The sequence below is a fragment of the Fukomys damarensis genome, unplaced genomic scaffold, assembly GCF_012274545.1.
Source record: "Fukomys damarensis isolate Sample0158 unplaced genomic scaffold, DMR_v1.0_HiC HiC_scaffold_23, whole genome shotgun sequence".
In the NCBI taxonomy this organism is placed as follows: Eukaryota; Metazoa; Chordata; class Mammalia; order Rodentia; family Bathyergidae; genus Fukomys; species Fukomys damarensis.
Window position 1 is genome coordinate 28,436,188 of NW_022900935.1, and position 14,429 is coordinate 28,450,616.

General features: G+C 35.6%; 1 protein-coding gene across 4 annotated transcripts in view; it reads right to left on the reverse strand.

Moving 5' to 3' along the window:
- The window catches only part of Agbl4 (ATP/GTP binding protein like 4), a 1,213,327-nt gene that overhangs the window by 782,355 nt on the left and 416,543 nt on the right, over positions 1 to 14,429 (reverse strand). The window lies entirely within an intron of this gene.

Genomic DNA, 14,429 nt, shown 5'->3' on the forward strand with positions numbered 1-14,429 from the left:
TTCAAGATATCTCTAAAAGAATTCCTATTATTTATTCCAAACTGTCTATGTAAAATATGTCTAAATGAAACACATTAAAGCTGTATTTAATAAGAACTTTTATGGTTAGATTCTGTACTGTTTTTTAAATTTAGATTTATATTAATTATTGGCTTATATATTAAAGGAGGTTATATATTTAAAAGATACATGAACATTTGAAGGAGTATTTTATCAAATTTCTTTATATCCTTTGCACAATTTTCTAACTTAAATTATTTTTAGCCTTAATATGAAAGAAACTACAGAAAGAGAATCCATAAGTATTGCAGACAATTTTGGTTTGAAATGCTTTCCTTTTGTCATCACTGTTTACAGCAATGATAATTTTCTATTTGACTTAAGTAGAGAATCATCATCTCCAGAGCATCTATAATTTTTGTTATTCCATGGCTTAAAGTTTATGGACAAAAACCTAACATCATGGAGATAATAATTCTCTACTTAAGTTCAAATGAGAGTTAAACCTTTGTATTTGGGTTACCAAACATCAGCTTTGCTACATACATGCCAGGTATCTAATACATGTAACTATTTATGACATTAGTAAATTTTATCAAAAACATAATAGCACTCAGTGTGGTGAATGCTGTGGTAAGCTTATTACTTTCTTCCTCATGATGATACTATAAATTATATCATGATTTTGATATTAATATAGAGATTAATGATAATGTTCATATCCTTCAATCTTACTATTTCCCTGTTACTTCCTAATTAAATAAATGTTATTTTAAGTACACAATACATATTATTTCTTAAGTAAATACTAAAGAAACAAAAAATATCAAATGTTTGAATATGTTCATTAACTGCATTAGGTTAAAAATAAATGCACACATGTGTGTGTGGGTGTGTTCAACAAAGAGAATGAGGTAAATACTGGAGTAATTATGCATTTGAGTACTCTTTTACAACTTCAATTATAATTGCAAAGGTTATTCATGGACTAGTGTGTGTACTGACATTGGTTGGAAGGTTATATGATACTGTGATGTTAATAGAAATCAATACATAATCTTGCATTTCTATGATTTTAATCATTTCAAATGCTTATTCATAAGAAGATTGGGAAGAAATAGATGAAAATGGAATTGTTTTTCTGTGGGAGAATTACTGCTGATTTTTTTTAATGACATTGTTCTTGTTTAGGGAAACAATGTAAAATAAAATAAAACATATATCTCTATTCTATTTATAAGGAAACATTGTAAAGTGAAACAAAATATGCATATCCCTGTCCACTTTGCATATGTCCTCTTCCAGCTCTAGCCAATGACTTCAAACTCAAGTTTCACCTGAGTTCGATGCCGGTACAAAAACAAAAAACAAAAAAGCTGAAGTTTCATATTGCCAATCTCTTTTAATTTCTCAATTACCTCTCTATAAAATACATGTAATATCTGCCTCATGAAAATTAAATAAAATAATGCATATGTAAAAACATTAATTTAGTGGATTCCATATACTAAAGCCTTAATAAATGTTAGTTGAAGGAATGAAAAACAAATAAATGAATGACAAAAGAGTCAGTTTTTATGTTCTTATTTGGCTATATATTAGTTATGTGACTTTAGGCAAATAATTAAAGAGATTAAACAGATAAATCTGTAGGGTTCCTTTCAGTTCTAAATTCTACAAGTTATACCTGGATGACAAAATTATACAAATGTAAAAAAGGGAGGTTTACTTGACATCATCCCCTTTTTTAGGATCTGGTTCTAAAATAAACGTTATGCTTTTTCTAAAAGAAGTACTTAATATCATTTTCTTTATGACTCGCTTTTAACAAAGTAGCCCAGCCTACTTTATTAAAGCTTTGACTACTTTTACAGTTAATATTAGATGATTTAAAAAAAAATCACACAGACTAGTGGAAGAATTAGGCTGTCAGCTTATAGACTCCTTTCATCTACTCTTTTCACAGGCATGATTCCATTGAGATATTAAGTACTGAAGTAATAGGTACCTAAACTGAAAAAGGTTGATGTGTGCTGAGAAAAATGTAGTGATAATGTCAAAACATTAAAAAATTCAGTAATCCTTACTATTCAACCTTCATCAGACTGTTAGTTTTTGCTATTGTTTCTGTTTTCAAAGCCCTAATCCTATTAATATATTTGAACTCCCTTCTAATATTGATGCATTTATAATGCATGCTAGACTCCTGTACCTGTTATTATGTTGATCTTGTGCAATGTTTCAGCTCTTTAAATTTTTCTTAAAGGCTCTATCAGGTAAGAATCACAATATTTTAAGTTATAAGAGGTAAAGTGGCATCATAAAAAGAATACGGATTTGTAGAATAGGATGTCCATTTAAATTCTGTATCTTTCACTGTAGTCTTAGTCAAGTTACTGAGACTTCATTTGTGACATGGATTTAATAAAATGCCCAACACATGCTGCAAAAATTAAACAAGGTAATACATGTAAAACACACAGAAGCTGACTGGCAATTTCAGGTTCTCAATTAATGTTTGCTAGTAAGTTCATTAGATTTCTGTTACTTTACTTCAATATCTCCATGCCATGTCTTTTCCTAAAATCATCCTTCCAATAATTCTAAAAATGAATACATATTTGTATAGTACAGAAATACACAAACTTTTTGTAGAGTCAGATGCTAAATAGACTATTCACTTTTTTTTCAGTTAGAAGTTTTCTTTTTTGTTTTTTGGTTTTTTTAGTTTATTGATACATTTTAAGTATACAGTACAGTTACATTCATTATTGGTATCTTGTACCTTTACATGAAAGGTCTTGGTTCTCATTTTTCCCCCTTATCCCTGCCTTCCCTTCACCCCCTCCTCCCCTCCCCATTTAGAAACACTTTATTTCTGTTTTTAAGGGAAAAGAAAAAAATATGAGAAAATGAAAAAATGGAGACTATTCACATTTTTGTAGAAGGCTTGGAGTTTCTGGCTTGCTAGCCCCACGATAGCACTTTAAAAGAATATTTATGTAATCTTAGCTCTTCCTTTTAGCAGTCAGAAGGAAGCAGGTTGACTAGTCTTGTATCTATCATATAAATAAGAAGCAGACACATGAATAGATGCAGCTCGATCCTACAGTAGTAAATGTCAGTACACAATACTTCAACTCCATTATCCTGTGATTCTTGATCAAATATTCTACAACATCTCTTAAGTATGAGTCAGGAGAAGCAAATGTTACATCTCCAAAAATGGCAGGTTGATAGATCATATGCTAAAAATCCAGAGTGGTAATATTTCACTGGAATAAGTTGTAGCACCAAAATTCAAGCCATATGGAACAATCTAGGTGCCCCACTAAGTGAGAATCTCATAGCTAGATGCAGTCAAACAGAAGTTGAATGCCCTGTGTCAGGAACGATGCAGAAGGAATCCTAAGATGGAGCAAAAAAGTTATACAAAATGATGAAAGTGTCTCCTGGATCTGAAGTCTAGGTTCCTAGGACTTGAAATATGAATACATCAAATGTTTCAGAAAGACCTTTTGAGATTAAATCATGTCCTGTTTGCAAAATGTTTAGAGCAAGAAAACTATGAGGTCAAAGTTTTGCTATGATTTGCATTTAGATGTCCCCCAAAGCTTCATGCAGTCATAGGTGGAGAGCTTCAAAGGTGGCAGGATTGAGGTATGTGATGCTGGGATTAAGGGTTCCCCACCCTGAGTGTGGGTGACACACCCAAAAGGCAGATAGCCTAGATGGAATATAAAGGCATAGAAAGAAACTACTTTGCTACTTTGCTGCTTTACTGCCATCTGCACCTGCAATGAACTGTTTATCTTCTGTGATTCCGCTCCAACATGTCACCCTGCCCCTTGGAACCAGCCAGCTATGGACTGAAACCCCTACAAACTAGAAGGCAAAATAAACCTTCCCTCCTTTAACTTTGGGTGTTGGATATTTTGTCTAAGCAGTGAGCAAAGTAACTAAGACAATAGGGAAGAAATTAAGAATGAAGAGATGACATTTGAAGGAATTAAAACAAGATAACTAAAAATGGTTGAAGCCCAACTTGGAAGCACTAAGAACTTCTTGGAAAGAAGGAACTGTAGGGCTGTATCTCCTTTCCTTAGCTGAGAACAACAAGGGAAATGACCATCACAGACTTGTTAGCCTGAAGGGAAATTATCTGCTATGATTTCTTTGTGTGTGTGTGTGTGTGTGTGTGTGTGTGTGTGTGTGTGTGTGTGTAGGGGCATAGAGGCTGAAAAAGAAGAATTAGAGTGCACAAAAACAAGGAATTAACAGCTAAAATGGGCCTCAGATCCACCCTGCCAGTCTTCAAAGTCGTTCACCTTCCATTCATCTATCTGTCTAATTATCCACGGCCAGATCCATCATAATCCTGCAAGCAAATACTATTATTCTCATTCTATACGTGCAGAAACTGAGGCTTGCATAAGTCAAATAATTCAGTTGATAAACAGTACGAGTTAAAATTAAAATTCTGATTTATTTTCTAGTCAAACACAGCTTAAACTTCTAAGTCTTTTCTCAGACCTGAACTAAACCAGCACCTCCCTGACACCACATATTAAAAATATATCTGAGAGCTCAGGAAAGTTTTTAACTTAGATTTACTCATAAATGTCAACACAGACAACATGACTTCTGGGGAAATCCATACTCCTGTTTATAGAACCAATAAACAATGAGGAAGAAGTGGAAAATTTGTGGTCTGTATCTTTGCAAGACCCTTTTAACATTTCCTATGATCAGGAAATCAGATTAGTTATGATAATAGAAGTCATGGCTTATATTTCCGAGGAGAAATGAATTATACATTTTGAATACTTCGCTAGCTTGACTTACATAAAAGTATGATCCAATTTAGGATTCTGATAATTGTAAAAATCCCAAGTGCAGGTAGCAGACTAAACAAAGAGAAGGATGGTCATTCTCTGAATAACCAACAAAATTCCAGTAGAATTACTCTCCTGCATGCTGCTTCTATGTACCCAGCTAAATACATTTTGGGTACTTCTCTCTGATACATCTAATTCATTTGTGAATAGTTTATGAGATGAAACAAATGATTCTAAAGTTAGAAGTGGTCAGAGACACAGAACAGCGACTGTCACCATACAGTCATGTTCATGAAGCAAAAATAATCCAATTATCATTTAATTTTGTATTCAGAAAGGCTTTGAGGATCCAGAAGATCTGTTGTATATGCTATTAAATCTTTAAAATCTTCTTTAAACATCCTTAGCTTCACATTTCTTTTATATAAAGAAACGAAGGCCTCAAATGGCCCTGTGTTCTTGACAACAGAAAATGATCAATTTCAGTAAATTTTCAATATACCTTAAAGATGGCAGATTACAATGCTGCTGAAAAACTTCACTAACAATAAAGGAAACATTCTAAAAATATCCAAGGAATAAAATTGTATAGTGAAGTTTACATGTGCCAGGCAGGTCCTATTCTAGGTACTTCACATGCTTTCATTGATTCTCACAACTTTTCCCCTTTCTTACAGATAAGGAAACTGAAGTAAATAAAACTCTGATAACTTGCCCAAGATACATTACCCAGAAAGTAGCAGAGCTAGGGTTAGATCTCCAAAATCTACATTTGCTCTAACACAGCCTCTTAGCTTCCTATTTAAATTCTAAAATTTTATTTTCCTGTAATGTTGCCATACTTCTGTCATTTGGTTCACTAGCAACTACCATGATGTGTCAAATTGCCTACAATAGAAACTTAGGCCTTTTGCTTATTGCACAAGCACATGTTAGATCCTTTACTTGATCTTTGGGAATATAATACTGTCTACCTTTCAGAAGTCCATAAAAACTGAAAAAGAGAAAAGCATGAAGTATAATATAGCAACAAATGGGCCCCAAAACTGGTTTGTGGTATTAAAGAAGGCTTCAAGGGAAGATAGGCTGAGCCAAGTTTAAAAGAATGAATGGCAGAGGAGAACAGAATTCTGAAAAATAGAGTACTGGAAAAAAAGAGCAGGACATTCTTTGTTAAAAATGTGCAAATTTGTGAAGATAGCACAGGCTCTAGCTCTCTCTGTAAACTGATTAAGAAGTAGTCAGAATTGTGGGATACAACTGGAGCAAGAAATTGGAGTTTAAAATGGACAACAAGACAGAGGCAAGAATTAGGACAGCCTTTCAAGTTACAATAAGAACTTGGACTTCACTCTGTGCTCAGCAAGAAGACATTAAAAGGTTTAAGTGACATCGATATTATTGACCTTTAAAAAGATCTTGCTGTATATTGTACAGAGGATGAGTTGAAAAGGATGAGACTGCAATTAGGGAAACCACTTAGAATGTTAGCACAGCAATCCAGAAAGATGAAGCATGAAATAATGGTAGTGGGGAGAGAAAGGAAACATTTGACAGATGTTTGGAAGAGTACATCAATAAGATCTGATTATTTAATGTAGGGCTGAAAGACTAGAAAGAATAAAGTATAACCCTTGGTTTTTGAATTTGGGAAAATAGGTGAATGTTGGTTCAATTAATCAAGAGAGAAAATACTGGAAGACACACAGATGAGTTTAGGAGAGTCATTTAACATTTACCAACACATAATAGATAAGCTAGGTTTTGAGCACTGGCAAACGTACATGCAACTTGATCTCAATGTATGATATTGCCACAGTGTGCCTAGGTGATGAAGTGACAGAGACTATGTATCGGTCTCTCCAATACACAGTCACTAGGCAAACATGGCTATTTAAATTTGAATAAAATTAAAATTTTCATTTATCAGTCACGCTGGCTACAATTAAAAATGTAAGAGCCACATGTGGTTATTAGCTGCTCTATCAAACAGCATGGATATAGAACACTTCTGTCACTGGAGAAAGTTCTATTTCTTTGGGATAACTGGCTGGATATCCTTTCCTCTACAGCATGGCAGCTTCTGGAAATGGCTAACTGGAATCTGTGAAGAATACCAGGCACTGTTTCTCAGAATAACTTTTCCTATCAATTTATGGGTTAAAGTTGGTCAAAGAGGAACCTGCATGTAATTGGGGAGGTAGAAATAAAGAAGCAACAGTTACTTTCTAAACATCTTTGCTTAGTTATATGTATGACAGACAGAAACAGAGATTATAGTTTCCCAGCTTGTCCATCCTGTCCCCTGCTTTAAGTTCAGATCTTTTCTGACTGCTGGCCTTGCTGACCAGACAGAGACTTCAGACTTTCTACCAGGAATCTGGATGTAGAACCATAGAATCCATAGTTATACAAAGGCAACAGCTGTCCATAAATCTCTTTGCTGCTTTATATTGAAGCCTTTATCCTCAGATTGATGGGCTGGTGATCCCTCTCTGCTTTTCCCATTCCCCCTTTCTGTAACTTCCCCAGATCCTTTAAAGGTTATGTAAGGTATAACTGCACTAAAAAAAAAAATCCCTTAACCTTACTATCAATTAGGTCTTAAATGTCCACCAAAAGTTCATGTATTAAAAGGCTTAGTTCCAAGTTTCATGCTATTAAGAGGTGGTGCAAACATTAACAGGTGTGTCCAAGTGGGAGATCTTACAGCAGTCATGAAGAATCTTTTGTAGTGTTTAATAATACAAACAGCCCACCGTGGCACACAAGCCATAGGTTCATCACCACTGTTTTAGAACACTGATAGAGCGTCCTTGAGGGGGATAAAGTGATCCTAGCTCTCCTTTCACTCTTCCCTCCTCCTTGCTCCTCCTTCCTCTCTCTCTCTCTCCCTCCCTCTCTCTCTCTCTCTCTCTCTCTCTCTCCTGCCCTTCCTCTCTCTCACTTTCTCTCTCTGATATTCTTCTCACTCTCTCCCTTCCCTATCTCCCTCTCTGCATCACTCTGCCTTCTTCTCTTTTCTTCCTCTTCTTCCCCCTCCCTCTCCCCTCCCCATCCCTCCTCCTTCTCCTCCTCCTTCTCCTTATTTCTCTCCCTCTCTGTCTCCCTCTCTTTCCCCTTTTCTCTCTCTCTCATGTGTGCATGTCCTAGCCATGAGGTGAACAGCTTTGCTCTGCCACATGCTCCTATCATGACAGGCTGCTTCAGGCCAATCCGTCATGGCTGTACCTTTAAAAACATTCATATTTGGCCACAATGCAAGTCCTCCAGAGCCATGAGAGAAACAAATAACCCTTCTGTCTTTACAAGTTGATCTATCTCATGTATTTGTTAAAATAACAGAAGTCTGACTAAAAGAATATGATGCCAAGAAGTAGAATCATTCCTGTAACTATACCTAATGATATGGAAAAGATTTTGGGATGCATTTGTAAGAGTTTGGAAAGTTCAGAGAAGTTAGAGAAAATCTCAAATGCTTTAAGTGCAGCTTATTGTATGATTCTAATATGAACCCTGAAGACCAGAGTGCTGATAAGAACGTGGGTAGTAATGGCAACACTGATGCAGTCTCAGATGGGAGACTCAAATGGGAGTCATGGCAACTGAACTAAGAGACTGGCCTTGTTACACCATGGCAAAGAATTCAGATAAATTTTGTCCATGCTCTGAGAGCTTGAGGGAGGCTGAGCTTAAGATGAAAGACTAGTTTATCTGGCAAAGAAAAAATCAAGGGAGCAAAGCATTCAGGCAGCAGAAATAGATTTTACCTGGTGCTTTTAGACAAGTTTACACTGATAATCAGGAACAAAAGGACTGCAGCCACATATTTGGAAAACTTGCATTGTGGCCAAATATGAATGTTTTTAAAGGTACAGCCAAGGAAGCTGCAGGTGCTAAAGAGATTACCATCACCAAAAAGAAACCAAGCACTTTGCACAGGGACAAAAGGAAAGATATCTGGAGAGAATCTCAGAAATTAGTAAGGCTACAACTATCACAGGCTCCCAGTAGAAATTCAAATTTATTTCAAAGACTTTCCTGGTGGGCTTTTAAGGAAAGAGTCCCAAGATACCTTGTGCACCCAAAATGTGCACCCAAATTGTTTAATGTACAGCCTGCAATACACTCACAGATTCCTGTAAATGGTTCTAACAGGCCCAGGAAAAGCTCCCATTAGCAACAGACATTGGTATTGTATATTCAATATTGGCTTTGTATGCAATGCAGAATGCCAGAATTATGGTATCATGAAGGTTTCCACTAAGATTTCAAAGGAAAGCCTCCATTAGGCCAACCATTGAATTACAGGGCCAGATTCCTTGCAAGCAGAGTATTGCATGGATCTGTGAATGTGAAGCTGAAGATTCAGTGGAGCCCCTAGAAAATTAGAAATGCCATAAATATGGAATTCTTGCCAAGGCAGCTGCTAGCAGGATGAAAAGCCAGCCTGACAGTGTGACCATGTGGGTTACAGCCACCAAGGCTGTAGGAATAGGGCTTTCCTAGTCCTTGAGAGGCGACATTCCAAACATGTGTACCAGATACTGGACATGAAGACTAAAGATTTAATGTTTTCCCTGCTGAGTTTTTATTTTGCTTTGGTCTGAATACTCCTTGCTACTTTCCTGTCCTTCCCTTTAGGAATAAAATGGTTGCACTGTGCCATTGTATCATGGAAGTATGTAACTTTCTCTTTGATTTGTATAGGGGCTTATAGATAATTTGCCTTGAGTCTCTGAGGAAACCTTAGATTGGACTTTTGAACAATGCTGAAATAATTGATACATCAGAGACTCTTGGAGATGAGTTAAATACATTTTGCATTGTAAAATGGACATGTAGAGTACCTTTGGGAGATATAGGTGGAATGTTATAGATCTACAATAACCCATGGTCCACATGTTAAAGGCTTCATCTGAAACTTGTCATTATTAGGAGTTCATAAAAACTCAAGGTGAGGCATAGTAGGAGGTCTTAGGTGATTGGGATATGTCTTGAAAGGAATAATGGAACTGTGTGCACCTCTTCTTTTTACATTCTAGTCATGAGCTGTGACTTTGCTCCTCTATTGTGTTCCTATGGTGATGTCCCACTACAGGGCCACATCAACAGGACTGATCTATCATGGACCAAAACACCAAAAAGCTGTAAGACCAAATAATCCTTCTCTCTTTACAAATTGATCTATCTCAGGTGTCTGTTATAGTAATAGGAAGGTGACCAACATACCTGAAACATTCGTAATGACTCTGCTCTTCTTATAGTACATAGACTGATACAGCATTCATCATAAAGGAACCTACTGTCAAGAGATCTGCTCTGGGAGGCAGACATCCTCAGAAGTGTGGTTTTGCTAAAAGAATACAGACTTAGGAGTCACATAGACAAAATATTCAAAACCAAGCACTGCTGCTTATTAGATGTTCACAATTTTGGATAGATCATTTTATCTAAACAGAACATCTTTACCTCAGAGAGTCATTGAAAGTATAAAACAATAATACACACTAAGGGCCTAACACACTGGCCAACATAATGGCTGATTCAATAGAAATGCTTACTTCTTTGTTTTACTGTTTTAGTTCTGAGCTCATGAACTCTCAAACATGGGAAATGGAATAAATCACTTTAACCTTTTTAGGTTCGGACTACTCCCTAGACTCTGTTAGAGTTTATTTAGTGATAAGTATCTCAGGGTCCTTTGTAAAGACCTAATACATAACTCAACTGTAATCTAGTGATCAAATACTCAACTGTAATCTAGTTAATCTTATCTCAAAACTGGGTTTTTTCAACAATTAAGTTTTCACTAAACTCTAGAAATAGATTTTTTCCCAATAAGAGAAATTTGATTAAATGTTGAAATTCATTTCCTCTCTCAATAATTTTTATGCCATCCTCCAATGACTATATCCCCACTAAATTAAAATTACCTAACTGTAACTCTTAGAAGAATCAAGTTGCTAGTGTATGTAAGAGTCTTAACGCCTTAAATGAAGAATATATTTTTGGCAGAAGCAATCCCTTAATAGCTGAACTACTAATATTATTGAAGCTTAGACAAGGCACTGATAAAAGAAACAAAATTTTAGTGCTTCATCATACTATTTCCATTCAAGAACTCAAGAGCAACTTGTGCTTACGCCTACATACCTTGCCAACATGCCAATGTCACACCTCAAGTATGTGGTTTCCAACTTTGCTTATAAACATATGTATGTCAAAGAGATAACACTAAAAGTTAATTCACCTTGCATGCTAATACTGGCTTTTTTGTGCAAGAGAATACAAGTGATTCATTGTTCTTTATTGTTTGGCAATCTCCACATCTTTCATGAAACTATATTGTTATTTTGGAATCAAACAATATATATTTCTAAAAAATATATTATTTCCTTGATCCCAAAGTAACTATTGTAATAAATGAAAACCTCAAATAGGTTTAAATTCCAGCTCTCTTACATTCTATCTGTGTGAATTGACTTCAGGTAAGTTTCTTAGCCTATGAGAATCAACTCTCATCCTCTATGAAATGAAACAACTAATATTTAGTGTTTAATATCCAAAGTGGTTGCTTTGGATATTAAGTTCAATAAGTTAAATTTTATATACAGTAGGTACTCAATAAATGATGCTACTCACACAATTGAGTTAGTAGAGGTTGTTGTGACCTTAGTGGTACAAGTAGTTAGAGCAAAAGTAAATTAACAAATATAACAACAATAATGACAGCAACAACACTAAAGTTAAAAATAAGAATGAATGCTAATGGTTAGACCATTCCTGGTATATTATTAAAAATTGAGATCCAGAGAAATATGTCCAACTTTGCACAACTGGGTAGAAAGTCACTTCTCATTCCCAATCCTGTGCATTTACTTCAAGGAAATTAAATTACAGATAATTTTTATTTTGTTCACCTCATGTATTTAAGTACCCTTGATACTAGATGAGCATAAGGCAAAGTCTTGTCTCTGATAAAGTTCACAACTTATGAGAGAATCATGCCTATGATTACATATTGGGAAAATAACATATAACTATTAGAGAGATATAAAATGTGCCTTGGGAAGGCAAAGGAAGAAAATAAAAGCTCTGCCTGCCCTGAGACAGGAGATAGAGAAGGTTCATAGGAATAACATCTGAGTCAGGTTCCAAAGGAGCAAGAGTATTGCTATTGGTAATGAGGAGGAGGTGGGGCATCAGTTGCAAAGAGCAAAGTATCAGTAAAGGTCTGAAGGCTTTAAAGCAATAAATCATTTATTCAACTATGTCAAATATAAGTTGTTGAACATTTCTCTGTGACAAGAAGTGTAGGACATCATAAGGTGAACTGGTGGTATGTAGAGTTCTGAATGCCAGGATGAAATGTTGGCTTTCATTCTATGGACAGAGGAAATAGTAGTTTTTTAAAACACAGTGGAATTAGATCAAATCTTGAATTTTGCTGGTTATACTACTGCTGATTGGCCTGTTTCTCCTGGGCAGAACCTAGACACTGAGGATCTAAAATGGCACTGACATTAAAACAAAACAAAATAAAAAAATCCTCTAAGAATTATGGCTGAAATAAATAAATCTTTCTGGAGCTTTTCATTTTGTTTCTGGTGCTGTGGCAACAAGAAAGTATCAACACTCCTTCACTGATTTTCTAGTGGCAGCAACAAAACTGCACTTGGAGGAGAATAACCTCTGAGTTGATTACAATTTGAACAGTGGTGAATTTATGCTATAAATTCTGGCTCAAGCTGAAGAGATGCTAATGTGATTGGAACTTGTGCAGTAACTGTCAGAATCAAGAGATTGATCTGAAATTCATATTCAACAATCCTGTTTCACCTGTTGGTACAAATACAGTTTTTAATAGCAATGTGTTTCTCAAAGAAACACAGGGTCAGCCTGCTCCCACCCCATTGCTGTTGCTTCATATTCCAGACATATCACAAATGGTTAACATTTTAAAAATTAAATGATATGTAACCTGTCCTCTTAGAGAGAGAGAGAGAGAGAGAGAGAGAGAGAGAGAGAGAAACAGAGACTATGAAAATGTATTAAAAGTTTCTTAAATTGAGAATTTCCATGGCAAAGATATATTTGGCACCAGTAATTCACTGTGTGTCAGCCTAACCTTCTCACTCTTCTCCTACCTTACTTAAAATTCACTAGGTATAGCATTTTGTTTCTGAGATAAATTCACCACAGCAAGGAGATGGGCTGAGTCAATGAGCAGCTTCACTTATACCTGCAAACTCTGTTTTTCCATCCCCGGATGATCCTGGATCCACAGTACAGAAAATAAGGTATTTATTATCATTCTACTTTCTCTGCTAAATGCTTCAAAAAAAAAAAACATCTTAAATTCTAAAAGAAAGGTTTAAGCCAATACATCAGTCTTTCCTGTTTTTCAAAGCACTGCCCTTTTTGAGAGTGACAGCAGCAGAAAAAAAAAAATGCTTGATACACCTAATCCTAGAAACTGAGCGATAAAAATGATGCATTTGCTATTATAGAGGTGCTGTTTGATAAGACCTACTCCATATCCTGTGGGGAAAACAGTATCTGTTTTCAAATATTTGTCCTGAAATATGCATACACAAGAAGGGTTATCAGTATGAGCTGAACACTGATTATGTGCCAGGCTCTGCGTTAAGGGGCCTCATGTTACCCTGAGATATCATGATCAGGGCATTTACAAATTACAATGTAGTCCTTTAGATACAGTTAAAATCTTGAAGAAAAAAGGATTATATACAATATATATATAATATATATTAGTCTTTTAAAAACTTTTTTATGTTATTAATATAATGTCTGGAATATCGGAGAAATTAAGTAACTATTCCTAATGATTAATAAAAGTTAAATAAGAAAACAAGGCAGAAAAATCAATAAATGTAATTTTATTTCCTCCTAATGAATGAAAATTTCTAGTTGCTTTGAAACAATTCGTTTCTTTGCAGAACAGTACAGAAATATTCTAAATTCTTGAATTGAATATTACCACAGTCTAATATATTCAAGCTCAAACTGGGAAAGGTCAGGTCTGAGAGAGGCAAAAGTAGGGGCAGGGAAAAGGCAGAATAACAATACCATCCTTCTGAAACTAGGTCAACAATCCTATACAATTTTCTACAGAAAGAGGGATAGTTCCCTGAGTATTAAAATGATAGACCCCCATTCAGCAGTCTCTGGACCCCTTTGCAATCCTTTCTAAAACTTACGCTGTATCCAAACCTGCTTGAACCTCTTATAGATGCACAATATGGGCCATGGGCACAGATGCACCTGTCCTACACATAGGGAGGGCAGAGCTGGCAGAGTCCCAGGATAGGGCCATGTTGTGCTCAGTCGACTGCATTTCCAAGCACGACTAGAAACTCATATGCATCAATCTATTTTGGGTTTCTGCTCATGCTAAAGGCAATATGCTCTTAACTTTCTTCCCATGATATTTCCCTCTTACAAGTTTTAAAAACCAACCACTGTTTAGACCAATATAACTATAAGGTTCTAGCTTCCTTCTGGCCTAGGTATTTGAGGGGACAAAGGCCAAATATGAAGTAAAGGAGAATACTTTCCTTGTTACAA